This window comes from Lepus europaeus, chromosome 6, assembly GCF_033115175.1.
Source record: "Lepus europaeus isolate LE1 chromosome 6, mLepTim1.pri, whole genome shotgun sequence".
Taxonomy (NCBI): Eukaryota; Metazoa; Chordata; class Mammalia; order Lagomorpha; family Leporidae; genus Lepus; species Lepus europaeus.
Window position 1 is genome coordinate 43935365 of NC_084832.1, and position 17140 is coordinate 43952504.

Genomic DNA, 17140 nt, shown 5'->3' on the forward strand with positions numbered 1-17140 from the left:
GAAGAGGCAGAGAGAAAACTCTTCCATCTGCTGATTCACTCCCCAGTTGGCCACAACAACCAGAGCTGCGCCAATCCAAAGCCAGGAGCCAGGAGCTTCTTCCCGGTCGCCACATGGGTACAGAGGCCTAAGGACTTGGGCCATTTTCTATTGCTTTCCCAGGCCATAGCAGAGAGTTGGATCGGAAGTGGAACAGCCGGGACTTGAACCGTCACCCATATGGGATGCCAGCACTGCAGGAGATGGCTTTACCCTCTGTGCCACAGCACCAACACCTAATCATAATTTATTTTGTAAAACAGACTCAGGTATAAAACATACTCCATTCTTATTCCACTATATTTCATGCTACTATCTTGATTTAGAGTATATTAAAGAGATTAGAGTATATTAAAGAGATTGCATTCACCTGATAAATAGAGGCACATCATATGGCCTTTAAAAAAATTCCACTATCAAGAGATGACAATTACTTTTCCTTTATAAGCAATATCAGATTAAGTCATTTGGATTGACAGCAGAATTAGTGAACTACCAGATCATTCCAATTCTGAGTTGATTTCAAATCCTAATAGTTACCAAAAAATAATGAGTGATATGACTATGTTAAGTCTATGGGAAAAATGAAAAACAGATGCTAAAAACTTACTGCATAATTTCCTAAAATTCCAATTATGCAAGTAAAATCTTACTGCCTTTGCCTTATATTCTCTGACTATTTCAAACTGTTAAGCTGTTGGGATCTGGAAATATCTTTGACTGACTCCTTGGCTTCTTCTTCACTTCATGGTACATATCACTATACACAGAATGAATGCTAATAAATATCTGATGGAGAAAGACATGGTAGTGAGAAAACCAGCCTGTATGAGGTAGAGAATCCAATCTGTGCATAGAAAATAGGGGGAAATTTTGTCAAATATACACCCAGGCAAAACACTAAAGAAAAACCTTTAAAGTAATTTTAAGTTAACTTTCCTAGATAGTAAACAGTGATCTAGATAAGACTGTATAAAATGATATTAAATTTGTTCTACAGAATATGTCAGTACTTCTGTTCAAAGTGTCATGTATGGGGGTATAGCTCAGTGGCAGAGCATTTGACTGCAAAGTGTCATGTATGACAAGCAAGAGCATACAGAAACATATGAAGTAGATAAATTTATATTTGTCATGCCTTTTACTTTCACTCCCTGCATTTTTTTACCCTTCACTCTTTGATCATTTTTTCTTTCTATTTATTTATATTAATATGCACTCATTCCTACCCTGAATCTCCTGCTCATGTCAAGTTAATGTATTGTGCATCAGACTTATCTTTCTATTTTTATTGTATGAAAATTTATCTAACATATCTCACTCTATTCAAGCACTGTTATGCAGACCTGATTTTTAATTTCTATTACACTAACTTTTTCCAAGTGTCACGGTTGAGAGAGAGATGTTTCTTCAAATTCTCCATTCTCGGTTTCATATAGAGGAGTTCAAATAAAAACAACAGACATTAAAGGACACTTCAAGTGTTAATGGAAAAACAGAATAAAAAGATACATCTATTTTAACAGAAAATTTTTGAAACATGTTATTTTTTTCATAATATGTATTTTCTATTGGCTTTTGAAGACTGCTCATAAAAGAAATGTATATATGTGTGTGTGTGTGTATGTGTATAGTTAAGTATAACACACAAATGAGTATCTGTGTGTGCCTACTGATATTCTCTTTTCTTTATCCCCTCTTTCAAACTCCAACTCCCAAATATAGTGTGAATAACCTGAAAAATTGAGTTTTGAAGAGAAACTGAGCATAGATGCATCAGATTATTTTTGTTTTGTTTATCTTGGGGACAGTGTTGATGACTAGGGTACATTTTATTCTGTGTTCCCCCTTTCAGGATCGTCTACCTGTCTTTAAGTCTAATTCATAGTTTTAGGACTAGCAAAATGCTTAATTACATATATAAATGTCTCTTATTAAAGTCTTTATCAGTTAGAAAGTTATATTTTGGCCTCTTACATTGACATCATATTTCTTGGTAGGTTCCTAATGTAGGTCACATACAACAAAGCTAACTACTTAGTGTCTTTTATATCAAATCAAGTTAATAACGTTACTTGGTGTGACCAACCCTGAACAAAACCAATATTGCATTGTTGGTTTAAAGAAAAGTCTTTGCTTTACTCATATGAAAATATCCTACTTAAATTTTCCTATTTTATTCAGAGATACACATGAATCATTTCCATATTTATTTTTAATATTATTTTACTATCTGGAATCTTTTGATGCCTAAGAATGTACAAATCAAAAATAAGTAGAATATAATTTCAAAACAAAAATCTAACAAAACTAGTAGAAGAGCTACAACTTATCTCAATAGTCTCTCCCAAGCAAACTGTCAAGAGTGAATTCCAAATAAGATAAGAAAATTCCCAACATTGCTATGCAGCAAAAGTATCTGTAAGGTTGGAGAAAAGGTTCCTCTTTACCTCAAATAACAAAGTTGCCACTCTGGCCTCTTGCTTTTGAGGGCCCAGAGGGAATCCTCCTGTCACTCACATATCCTTAGCCATGGACCTGTATATTCTGTGTTTAAACACAGAGCCAACATTTCAACTCATTTTCAAGGCCCACATTGGGTAATGATAACCTCAAATCTACCCGGTTATGCTATGTCTTTCTTTGAGACCATCAAAAGTGAGGAGCAGGTTCGTATGGGTATTCCATAAAATAAACCATAGGAAGAATTCATATTTTCTCTTAAGGAATTTGTTTTTACTGAATAATCACATTAAGATGATTGTGTCCTATCATGTGCCAAAATGAAGTTTCATTAGATATTCAATTGGTTCAGTAAGATATTTGTGAGTAATAAAAAATATCTTACTTCATTAAGATGCTATAACAAAATACTTTAAAGTCAGTAAAATATTAAACAATAAAAATCCTTGCTCCTGGTTCTGGAGGCTGGGAAAGAAGGACATGAATATTCAAACCATAGTTTTCATATTGGTGCTGAAAATTCAGTTTCTTCACAAACAGTTCACAATCATTTATCATCAGCATAATAACCTCAAAATAGTAACTAATTCCACAATCAATCAACTAAAAGTGTAAGTCTACATTTTCAAGTAAATGCCATATGAATCAGATATGGGTGAGACTCTGTAATGCAGTTTAGCTACAGGAAGATCAGGTCTGGATTCAGACAGGTCAAAGGACAACTGTGGAGCAGACCATAGATGTATAACTCTTTATTCTCCCAGCTGCTGGTGAGTGCACACAATGATGATCTACCTTTGCTGTCATGGTGGTGGGCAAAGGCACACAGTTTCTTCACCTCACTATACTCCCTGTGTCTTATATATGCTTAGTATATAAGTACAATAGTACTTAGTACAATAGTACTAGGCAGTCAAATAGTTACAGAGCAGAATTTCATCAGTTTCTGAGCTTATTGAATAGGAGAAATGTATCAGCTTCCAGGCTTCCTGATTTGTAGAGTTACACCTTCTGAGTGAGGGAACCTGATTGACTTCAGCTTCTCAGCACTCATGAGGGCGTTTCATCCTAAGACAAATTTTCTTATAGTTGTGAACCTTCACAATCAAATGAGAGCTACGCTTTCAAAATACAATAATGAGACAAACATAGGATACTCATTCCAAGTGCTGATACCAATTTCTGTCTTTATGTGGGATGCTATGCCAAAAATGCCATAGAGTGTAAATAGCATGCATTTACTACTGACAGTTCTGCAGGGTGAGAAGTCCAAGACCAAGAACCCACTATATTTGGCGTCTGATGAGGGCTGATTCATCAGAGAGGGCATGTTCTATGCACGTATCTAAAAAGGTGGTGGGGTGTGGGGGAGATTGATGTTGTGGTGTAGTGGATAAAGCCACCTCCTGCAGTGCTGGCATCCTATAAGCACGCCGGCTGAGGTTTGGGCTGCTTCACTTCTGATCCAGCTCCCTGGCAATATGCCTGGGAAAGCAGTACTTTGGAGCCAGCACCCATGTGAGAGACTCAGAAGTCCTTGGCTTCTGTCTTTTGTGTGACCCAGCCCTGTCTGTTTCAGGCTTAGGGAGTGAACCAATGGATGGAAGCTCTCCCTCTTTCTGTCTCTCCCTCTGTCTCTAATTCTTACTTTCAAGTAAATCAGATAAATCTTATTAAAAAAAGGAGTTACAGAGAGAAAAAGAGATAGAGATCTTCAACCCACTGGTTCACTCCCCAGTTATAACAGCCATGACTGGACCAGGCAGAACCCAGGAACCTGGAAATCCATCCAGATCTCCCAGGTAGGTGGCAATGGCCCAAGTGCTTGGGATATCTGCTGCTGCTCTCCCAGGTGCATAGCAGGGAGCTGGGTTAGAAATAGAGTAGCAAGGACATGAGCTGACATTCATATGGGATGCCAGTGATACATGTGGTGGTTTAGCATGCCATATCACAATGCTGGCCCAGGTGTTATACACTTGCTTTAAAGTACAGCCATTATGTAAAGGAAAGAGCTTTCACTTAGAGCTGTGATGATTTTCTAAACTTGTGGGAAGCTCAGAAAGTCATTTTCTTGCATAAAAAAATTACCATTAAAAATCACTAACAGTGCAGTACATGATGGGAGATCAAAGAAGGAAAATAAATTAAGCAAATAAAGTGGATTTTACTGTGAACAATTAGAAATCCCAAGTGATTGCACAAAAACACACATATTTTATCTATAATAATAACAGCTGGTTAATTATTCATTCAAATTTTAATTGCACAGAGGTTGTTCTACTTTTACTCTTTCATTTAATGCATGTGTCTGTTCTAATCTATGTAATATTTTTATCAAGTAAGTTGCCTGAATGTAATTTTTGGTAAAATGATGAAAAAGAAATTTGTTTAAATAAAATATAATTGGTACTGAAAATAAGAACAATGGGATCACAAACACAGTGACCTAATTTAATAGTTTTTTTTGCATAGTTGGAAGTCATGTTAAAAAGCTATAAATAAGGAATTTAAATACTATAAAAATAAAACTTCTGCCCTTTTCTAGTCTTACATTATATTTTTGAAAAACAAGATAAAAATGTCACCCATTCACTAAAAATATCTTTGCTATACTTTCCTTTCATTATTAATTTTAAAAGTTGATGTTAACAGTACTTTTATATATTGAACTAATGAAGTCATATTTTTCTTTTGCAATTTATTAGTTTTAACCAATTATATTTGGCAGAACTTTGATAAATTGTACCATGAGCACAGGAGATCCCTTAAACAAAGTTTGTTTAACTGATTTGAGTATATTTATGCTACATCTTTTTTTTTTTTCTGTGAGCTTTCGTTTAATAATGCCAGCATGTAAGCATACTCAATTCAGTCTCCATTCACTATGTATAGGTCACTTGTTCTTTTTGAAAATTGACTTGTCTGAACTTAAATTCTGGAATTCTGGAATCCAGAAACCCATTTCTCTTCTCCTCCTCCACCTCCTCCATGGAGTTAATGTTCACACAATAATGTGGGCAGAGGTAGTATGAAAACAGTCGTAAGCCTGCAATGTTGCCGTTCTCTGTTAAGTTGAGAAGCATGTTTATTTATTTATTCATAATAATATCAGAGATGGTAGGGATGTGAGTGGAGACTTCTTGTCTGCTGGTGCACTCCATGAATGCCTGCAGCAGCCAGGACCAGGTAAGCCAAAGCTAGGAAGGAGGAAGTTGAATCTGGACACTCTGATGTGGGACGTGGGTGTCTCAAATGTTATGCCAAATGCTCATGCTGGGAAGCACAAACTTCAGATATTGTCATGTCTTATACAGTCTTTCCTGCCCATCAGAGTCTATTGGATCCTCCGAGGCATGTGTAGTTTCCCAGTGACTAGATATGAGGATGTGTGGAGGGAATGTACATTCATTCTATGACTCTCTTATTTCAGGATCCCATGGTCAGATTGCACGATTGTTTACCCAACCAAGACCACAAAATTTCAGACAAGAAAAGCTATATTTTTACCCCTGTCAATTTCACTAAGATACTGGGTGTGCTATGCCTGACCCCAAATCTGTTCTGCTCCCACTTGGGCAAAGGTACTTGAGGGACAGTCATATCCTTGCATCAACTTTTTTTTTTGGGGGGGGGGGTTGGGAAAGGAAAAGCAGCCTTAGTGTAGAAGAGAGTAGACTAATGCTGTAATTCCATGAACTTGTTTCAGTTTTCCATGATTAAATACTCCTCAAATTACTGTCTGCATTTCATCCTTATATAGAGTCATGAGATGATTGTTTTGATCAATTTGATGTACTGTTTTTGCAGAATATTTCACCAATATCTTCCCATCACCATAAATAGAAACTCCACTAAGGTGACTGTTGGATTTACAACACAAATGATTCCCCAAGATTTTTAGAATAAAGTCACAGGAGGCAATCTGGAATATTCTAATGCTGCTCAAATTACTGGGACACATCATTATCAATATTTCTTCCAGAAGAATTCAATTCAGTTAATACTTGCTAAAAAAAAAATCACTTCCTGTGGTGGTTGAGTGAAGGCATTCATGCCTTAGTAAACATCAGATGCTTGCTTATGTTTGCCTATGTTTATTTTCTTCCTAGTGTCTAAGCCTTTGACAAAACTGTTTCCATCCTATTCAGGAAGGAACAAGCAGGGAAGGTGCAGAGCAATATAGAAACACTGAAACACTTATCCTCATACTCCTGAACCCTGCTACAGTTGCCATCACTATTTTTGTCATTGCCAAGACTGCTGCTCTTAAAGATCAGTCTCCTGTTATTCTACACATGGTGTTAATTTCAAAGAAACAATTGCAGAATTTGAAATTTTAAAGAAAGGTCTTTTTTTTCATCCTGGAATTTTGTATTAATTTTTTGAAAAGTTTTCACTATAATATTATTCATTTTAATTATTGAGGTTCTTGATAAAACCTTGAAATTTGCACTCCAGGAAAGGGCCTAACCTTCATAGCCCTTTGGTAATAAGAAAGATGTACTATTAACTTTGTCGTTAATTTGTTTACATCTCATAAGGCTGCAATTTGCTAATCTGATTAATCATGTTTGATTTATAATAACATGATCATTTATGTAACATCATGATTTGTTTTTAAGCATTTCTTGAATCTTTAAGAGATAACATATGATTTTCATGAAACATTCTAAAATTAAACAGAAGATTTTTAGAGAAAACTTTTTTATTTTTGTTTAATTCTCTTATGCCTATAATTTTTACATACTTTGCACTTATTCACTTATTTTCCCTTTACAGTATAGTTTGAGATTATCCCCTTTTATCAGTTGTGATTGATATTCATTCATTCATTCATTCATTCATTCACAAAGTCAATATTCCCTGATATTCTCCCTCCCTATATTATTCTAAATATATTGAGAATAGTTACTCCATGCTTTTAGAATTTTTCAGAAGTTAAAATGTACTATTTTATTTTCTTAACTTTTACATGTTTTTAAGTCTCTCACTACTATTTCAAGTTAATGCTTACTAAGTATTGGTCTCATTACTTGCATAAGGCTTTATAGTTACCTATTCTATTTCAAAGACCTGCTTCTCAGAGCAGAAAATCAGAGACTTTATTTATATGGGATCTCTAGATTCCTCATTCAAACACGGATTTATTTCTTCTTTATTGGTTCACTTCAAACATTTTTTTGGAAAAGCCTATTAACTTCACATAAATGATAAAGTTTGGTATAGTGATAATTAGAATTACCTTTATTCGTTATTTCCCTTTAAATGGGTATAGGATTCTTAAATCACAATGTTCTATTGTCTTCTAATTCCAGTATTGATTTGAGTAATCCTTAATATTGTTTTCCTTATTTAATTCCATTTTGCTATCCTTCTAATTACATACTGAACTATAGAGATTAATTTATTGGAAATGAGACTTGTCTCATTTTCATATCTTTGTTTTTTTGGCATTTTGAGCTAAATTCAGGAATCTTTTAGTTATTTAGTTGGAGAATTTTATTAAATTGAAATATTTTAATAAATATTTATTTCCCTTTTATCATTTCCAGGGGATCTCTTTCACTCAACTCATTCCCCTTTTCGTGTAACCCATTTATCTTCTGATGTTATGGTCCTGCTGTTTCTTCTAAACCTACTTATATTACTTTTTTATTTACAGTCCCATGTTATATTTACTATGCTCTTCACATTTTGCATCTTTACCAAAAGGAGCTGAACATTATTGTTTGATCGGGGTCCATCCATAAATCATAGTATTCAGATACTCTAGCTTCAGAATTCTTCTCATAAGAGTTATCCATCCTCCTGCCCAGAGAAATATGTTTCTGGGTTATTGATAGACACTAAAATATATAAAACAAAAGCATACAGACATTCTCTTAATGATACCGATTTTGTTAAGAATAAATTTATTTTCTTAAGTTGCAGAGTTTACTTTTCACAATTTACTTGGAGCCTAAAAGCCCACCCTACTAAGAGAAAGGGGGCACAGTTGCTGCTGTTATACATGTATCCATGGACAGAGTCCTCCAATTTTTTATGTCCTTTATTGTTCTTAGTTGCTCCTCGTGTAACAGAGAGGAGCATATACCTGCTTCAAATCCTTCTATGTTACACAATGGTTAATAAAGTCCTACTTATGGAAGCTCAAAGGTGATACCTGCATTTAAATAATCTCTTTGTAGAGGTATTCAGGCAATCCCAAGGGGTTTTATAACCAGACACTTTCCCTTCTCTTTCTTCTTATTAAGTATCTCATCTACAAGATAACATTTTCCCTTCTATAAGTATTTTATCCATGTTAACCTTTAAAATTTACTTTATGACTATGATTTCCTACTATTTCATTTCCTATTCTCTTTACCTTTATTAATTTTCATATTTCATTCCCTTGGTCTTATATTGGAATTAATTCAGGAGAAAGTAAAGCCGTATGTATATATTTCCACATTTAACTGAAAGTTCCTGGACATTTTATATTTATGCTGCAAGTTTTTGTTTATTCTTTTGCTCATTCATTCAATTTCCAAAAAATAACAAGTACTGTTATAAAATTTGATTTACATGTTCCCAGTACATATATCATAATATATTTATGGAGCACTCTTAAGTGGTAGAAGGGATAAAGTTTGAAGCCTGATCTATTACTTTATGTGAAGACCATCATGCTTTTTGTGGATTACTGATGAAGTTGGGGAAGAATAAGGAGTGCACACAGTGACACAATTAGCCAATGTTAAAGAAAGTAGCAAAGGTACTGTCTGAGCAGATACTATCAGTACAACATATAATGAAAAGCAAATGAGATGTAAAGAAGAGTGAAACCAAACAAAGAAAGGTAATAGGGCAGAATGAAAGAAATGAACAAAGTGAAAGAGGGAAAGAAAAAGGATATAGGGAAAGTTGGGAGGAGGTGGACCATAGAGGGGAAAAAAGCTGAAAAAGGGAAGTGAGGAGGAAGGCAGGAAAGAGACAGAAAGAAAAAGTGAACACTTTTTCAATGGTTTTATATTTCCTGAAATTGCTGCTTTTGTTGAAGAATACAATTGCTTCTTCTAAGTGGAATAACAAATACAAGTTTTTAAAAATTAACAGTTTGCATGTATGAAAGGACAACTGTGAATCACTGAATCTGATTTTGTTCTGCCTAGTAAAGATTCTACATAGAGTGCATTTTGATGTACATAAAGAGTATCAGGTATATAATTTTCTAAGTGAAAGTAGCACAATTTCCAATATCAAATCAACTTTGAAAGAATTGTGATAATTCTAATAGCTACTTACCATTGCTTTTGCAGATTTTTGCTGCTTGCTTAATATTAACACAAAATAGAAAAAATTTTATTTAGATAATCCACCTTTTTTAAACTGGTCATTGAATTATTATTTTTTAAATTTTATTCTCATACACCATCTTGAGTTAGGAAATTATAACACAGTGGTGACATTTCATGATGCATGCATTCATGGGAAAAATGTCACTAATATTTTTGTATAGTTTGGTACAAATAATCAAGATGGATTTTTCTCATTTCCACAGCCTCTTTGAATGCCTTGTCTATCAACCTGTTACCATTTGCTTTTTCAGCAGTGTGGTACAATTTTTTTTTGCATCATTCTCAGATATTTTTTCTAATTACAATATAATCTTGATAATATATAGTTAATACTCCAGTATACACACACACACACACACACACATATATATATGTATATATGTATATATATATATATATATACACACATGTTTGCTCTACTAAAGATAACATTTAATTTGCAGTTTTGCAATGTATTAGCAGCCAAAAATCTAAAAACAAATTTTTGATCTGGCATAACATTTATATTCTATTTTAGGAGATAATTGTCCAACTTATGAGTAATTTTGTCACAAAATATCACTCTTTACTAATGGGGATATAAATGTTTCTGTTTAACTATTCAGTGTCAAAACCAATAATTTGTAATAAAAACAATTAACAAACCTACAATTGTGGAATTTAAAAATTAATACAACAGGAAATCCAAGATGGCTGTACTGACCTCAGCTGCAGATGGAAACAAGAAAACAAAGAAAGGAACACATTTCCAGGGGACTGAGTTAGAGAAATTTTCAGTGGAGAAGTTACAGAACACAACAGAGACTCCATAGGACAATGAGGAAAGAGGATAGACACAATGCTGAGGTTGGCCATGTGGCATAGCCATCTTCCCAAGGCTAAGTAGGAGAAAGTTTTGGTGCACTCTACCACCAGAAGCTTTAGTGGAGGGAGAATTCTGCAGTCCCCCGCTGACTTTAACTGCTGCCTATGTGGCTGGCTGGGGTCTGAGCAACTGCTCAGATTTGAGAAGGGAAGCCACATTGCTTTATTCCCCTCCGCTGTATCAACAATGCACTGGACTCAGTTGCCTGTATAGAGTTGCAAAGCTGACATGTTTCACTGCTACCAGAAGTAGCCAGACCCAGGGTCATGGAAACTTGGGGAGCAAAGAGCAGATCCTTTGCATCCATTTGGGGCACAAGCTCTGGAAATTCACTCATTCACCCTACATGATCCAGAGGGGCTCTGCTCATCTTGGGGGTAACACAAGCAGCAGACCATAATAAAATCCAAACCCAAACTGAGGAAATTCCCTCTACACCTGATGGCTTGCACTGCTGGGATCCCTAGGCAAAAACCCCAGACACACTCTTGCATGCCTTATGAGAACTAGGGGCAATATCATCTGTGCATTGCAGAATCGGGAGAGTTGATGTTGGTATTATCTTTATATCTTCATTGGTCTGCTTCACATAGATGGTTGCCACTATCCCCAAAACCTGGATCCCACACTCTGAGATCTATGTAACAACCCCAGTGTACACTGTAACACCATGACTGTAACTATAAGTACAATTTTTTCCAAAACCACTGGAATCTATAGAGTGGGACCTAGAGAAGAATCTGCTGGTATTCCCTCTCTCTATAGCCACAAAATCTCCTGTATACCTTGTAGTCATCATTTAGTACTACAGCAGGGTTCAGTTCATATCCCACAGCTATAGCACGAGGGATGTTGGCGTTATAAGCCCCAGAACAAGTTTCACTCTCCTTTACTCTTGAGTAAGAACCCATCCTTACCACACAATCCTAAAGTCATCAATATTGGTGCCCCAAACCCCAGCACATTCAAGCTTAAAAGTGGAACAATGGGACATCCCCCTTTTTGTCCCTCAGCCCCCCAAAACAAGGCCTTGGCTATTACAATCACTAGTTTAACTGATAAAAAAAACTGTCTGAATACATGCCACGAAGCTCACATTCATCACAAAGTCATACTTTCACTAGTGCAAACTGCAGAAGACTAGACCGCTGTGTTAGTTATTGACACAGCTGACACTGATTACAGCAAATGAAATCCCTTAGAGGCTACAGTTCTGGGCTCATCTAAAACCCAAACCAAAGCAACAAGCTGAGTGATGCTCTGCATTCCATCTACACCATAAATTCTTTTCAAATAAAAACTACTCCAGAAAGAAGGGATTATTTCAAAAGATGCACACCTAACAATGAAGGAATACATAAAAACCTGAAGAAGCAATGAAATATAACACTTCCAAAAGAACACAATAGTTTTCAAGAATTAGATCTTCATCTAAAAGAAATTTGTGAAATGCTAGAAACAATTCAAGATAATGATTACAAGGAGACTCAATATAATGCAAAGGATACAAATATAGAGTTGTATTTTTTTAATGAAGAAATCACGTTGAAGTAAGGGAAAATTCACTAAGGAGATAGAAATTATTATACAGAATCCTATAGAAATTTTGGAAATAAAAACTTCCATCAGTGAAATACAAAATATGATTAAGGGCCGGTGCCGCGGCTCACTAGGCTAATCCTCCACCCTGTGTCACCAGCACACCGGGTTCTAGTCCCAGTCAGGGCACTGGATTCTGTCCCGGTTGCCCCTCTTCCAGGCCAGCTCTCTGCTGTGGCCCGGGAGTGAGTGGAGGATGGCCCAAGTGCTTGGGCCCTGCACCTGCATGGGAGACCAGGAGAATCACCTGGCTCCTGGCTTTGGATTAGTGCAGTGCGCCGGGCGCAGCAGCTATTGGAGTGTGAACCAATGGTAAAGGAAGACCTTTCTCTCTGTCTCTCTCTCTTTCACTGTCCACTCTGCCTGTAAAAAAAAATATGATTGAGAGCTTCAACAGCAGAACAGACTAAGTGGAGTAAAGGATTTCTGATCTGGACAACAAGATTTTTGAAATAGCCTAATTAGACAAAAATAAAGAGAAAAATATTGAATATAGGGAAGAAAGAATATATGAAATATGGGATACACCAAAGCAACCAGATATTTATTTTATAGGGATTCCTGAAGGAGAAAAGAAGGAAAAATTTGTAAAGAAGTTGCTAAACTTGATAGTAATTGAAAATTCACTAGGTTTTGAAACAGACACACATCCAGATACAGAAAATCTAAAGGATTCCAAGTATCTTAAATCCAGAAATATCTTCTCCAAGTCATATTACAGTCAAATTGCCAAAGTTAAGGACAAGTTAAAAAATCCTAAAAGTAATGAAAGAAAAGCATCAAGTTGCATATAAACGAAAGTGAATTATACTAACAACATACTTCTCAGCAGAAACTCTGCATGTCAGAAGGCATGGGGATGAAATACTCAAATTCTTAAAAGAAAAAAAAAATCCAATAAAGAAAATTATATCCACCAAAGCTATCCTTTAGTAGTCAAAGAGAAATGAGTATTTCCCATTTAATCAAAAACTGAAAGAAATCACCACCACAGCAACCCCTTATAAAAAATTCTGAGAGGAGTCCTACATCAGAAGTAAACATCACAAAAATACATTACTTAGCAAAGTTCTTTAACAGAGCAGTTATAATCAATAACTAATCAACAAAACGATTGATAGGTTACAGTTCTTATCTATCAATACTAATCATGAATATAAATGGATACAATTCTATAGCCAAAAGAGTTAGTTTGCCTGAATAGATAAAGAAAGGGAGACCACACAATATGTTGTATAATATGAACTCACTTCACAAATAAAGACACACATAGAATGAAAGGGGAGGACTGGATGAAGATGTACCAGGTAAATAGAAAGAAGTTATCTTCATATACGATAAAACAGACTTGAATTCAAAGACTGAAAAAGGACAAAGAAGTATGTTTTATAAGGATAAAAAGATTGATTTAGGAAGAAACTATATAACACCTAATGTATGGCCTCCCAGATTTTTACTACAAATACTATGAGGCCTAAAAGAGAGATAGACTCAAGTAAAGTAATAGCAGATGATTTCAACACCCTACTCTCATCAATGGGCAAGTCATCCATTTCAATATCAAAGGAATAGTTTGGAATTGAAACATACTATTGAGCAAATGAACCTAACAGACGACAGGATCTAGCACCCAACAGCTACTGAGTACACACTCTTCTCATCAGCACATCAAACATTTTCTATTCTGGATCATATATAAGGCTACAAATCCAGTCTCAGTAAATTTAAAAAGATTGAAATCATACCATGCATATTCAGACCACAAAGGAATATAATAAGAATTCAATAATAATAATGGAACTTTTAAAAATTTATGGAAATTAAACAACATGCTACTGAATGACCAATGGATCATGGAAGAAACTAAAATGGAAATAATAAACTTTCCTGAAACAAATGAAAACTGAAAATAAAACACATAAAACCTGTGGGATATAACAAAACATATTAAGAGGGAGCATTATACCACTAAGTGCTTCTATTAAAAAAGAAAAATGTCTCAAATAAAAAATCTAATTATTCATCTCAAAGACTTAGGAAAACAAGAACAAACCAGACCGTGCATTAGAAGTTGAGAAACAATGATTAGAGAAGAAATAAGTGAAATCGAAACTAAAAAAAATACGAAAGATCAACAACAACAAAAAATCCCTGTTTTTTGGAGAAGATTAAGAAAATAGACAAAACTTTAGCCAGACTTACAAAAAAGGGGAGAAAATATCAAATAAGTGCAATTAGAGATGAAAAAGAAGACATTACATCTGAGACCACTGAAATACAAAGGATCATAAGAAACTACGTTCCAAGGAACTGGAAAATCTTTAAGATATAGATAAATCCTTAAGAAATAAACAAGAGTGTCAAATTGTTAAGTCAACAACAGGAGTCACTGTGTACTTACTCTTCATGTAGGATCTCTGTCCTTAATGTGTTGTCCAATGTGAAGTAATGCTATAACTAGTACTGAAACAGTATTTTTACACTTCGTGTTTCTGTGTGTGTGCAAGCTGATGAAATGATTACTTAGTATATACTGAACACATTTAGCATCATTTTCAAGAAAATAAGCAAAGACACATGGGTTGAAAAGATGATTGAACAAAAAGGAAAAAATAGCTGGTGCCGCAGCTCAATAGACTAATCCTCCGCCTGTGGCGCTGGCACACCGGGTTCTGTCCTGGTTGCTCCTCTTCCAGTCCAGCTCTCTGCTTGACCTGGGAGTGCAGTGGAGGATGGCCCAAGTCCTTGGGCCCTGCACCCACATGGGAGACCAGGAGAAGCACCTGGCTCCTGGCTTCGGATCAGCACGGTGCGCTGGCCACAGCGGCCCTTGGTGGGTGAACCAATGGAAAAAGGAAGACTTTTCTCTCTGTCTCTTTCTCACTGTCCACTCTGCCTGTCAAACAAAAAAAAAAAAAAAGGAAAAAATAATCCTTAGCACTCTAAATTCATGAAAATTCTTTTAAAAATTCAAGTGTGGGCCTTGTGGTGCAGCAAGTTAATCAGTGGATGGTGTCTGCACCCCATATAAAAGGAGCAGTTCCAATTTTTGGCTTCTCAATTTCCCACCCAATTCTCTGCTGCTAATCAGCTTGAGAAGCAAGCAGGTAATGTCATGAGTACTTTCTTCCCTGCTACCTATTTAGGGGATTGAGATGGAGTTTTTGGTTCCTGGCTTCCCAGACCTCCAACTCATATGGTTGACACTTCAAATCCAAGCTGCCCCACTTTCAATCCAGCTCCCTGCTAATGCACCTGAGACAGCAGTGGAAGATGGTCCAAGTACTCGGGTCCCTGCAACCATGTGGGAAACCCAGATGAAACTCTTGGCTACTGACTTTGGACTGCCCAGATCTGCCCATTATGGCCATATGGGGAACCAACAGGTGAAAACTCTCATTCTCTCTCTCTTTCTCTCTCTCTAACACTCTTCTCTATCTCTCTCATTGTAACTCTTTATTAAATAAATAAATCTTTTTTTTTGACAGGCAGAGTGGATAGTGAGAGAGAGACACAGAGAGAAAGGTCTTCCTTTTTGCCGTTGGTTCACCCTCCAATGGCTGCTGCGGCCGGTGCATCGTGCTGATCCGAAACCAGGAGCCAGGCGCTTCTCCTGGTCTCCCATGCGCGTGCAGGGCCCAAGGACTTGGGCCATCCTCCACTGCCTTCCCAGGCCATAGCAGAGAGCTGGCCTGGAAGAGGGGCAACCGGGATAGAATTCGGCGCCCCAACCAGGACTAGAACCTGGTGTGCCGGTGCCACAAGGCGGAGGATTAGCCTGATAAGCCGTGGCACCGGCCATAAATAAATCTTTAAAAAACAAGTAAGAAGATGGCAAAGTAGGGTAGGGAGCTTACTGCTCTAGTCTAGGAGAAGATAGTTTTTATTTTATTTTTTTATATTTTTTTTGACAGGTAGAGTTACAGACAGTGAGAGAGAGACAGAGAGAAAGGTCTGCCTTCCATTGGTTCACTCCCCAAATGGCCACTACAGCTGGCACTGTGCCAATCTGAAGCCAGGAGCCAGGAGCCTTCCTCCTGGTCTCGCATGCAGGTGCAGGGTCTTAAGCACCTGGGCTATCCTCCACTGCCCTCCTAGGCCACAGCAGAGAGCCGGACTGGAAGAGGAACAACCGGGACTAGAACCCGGCACCCATATGGGATGCCAATGCCGCAGGTGGAGGATCAACCAAGTGAGCCATGGCACCGGCCCCCAAGAAGATAGTTCTTAAAAAGTGGAGAGAGTGCAGTCTCAGGGAAGAATTACAAAAAAATAGCAGAGGAAACTCTATGCAAATTAAAGGGACACAGTGGACCTACATGGAGGACATGAATGCCCACAACTCAGGAACTCAGCAAACAATAGCCTATGCACCAGCGTTGAAGAGTGAGATGAGACCAGACCACAGCAGTCCACACCACTGGTAATAAAGCTGCAGGAAGAGCCCAGAGGAAACCTAGTTTGAAGCCCCATGGGGCATAGTGTACCTGTCAAACTGGAGGAGGAAAAAAAAAAAAAAAAAAAAAAAAAAAAGGATGGAGCGGACACGTTTCTCCCTGATCACTTTACAATGGCATTCTGTAACAAGTCAATAGAGCGGATGCCATTTTGGATATATGTAACAGCTGTGCCAGCTCATGTCCATGCCAAGCAACCAGCAAGTGGAGATTTCTGATTCTGGTGGGGAGAGCTAACAGGGAGCTGGCTGCTCATTACTGTGGGAGGCTTATGTGCCAGGATTGTGAAAACACTGGGGCTGCATGGAAGGACTCAGGGTGTGGCTGGGACTTTGGGTAGTCACTGTGAGAGAATCCACACACTCAGGGCTTCC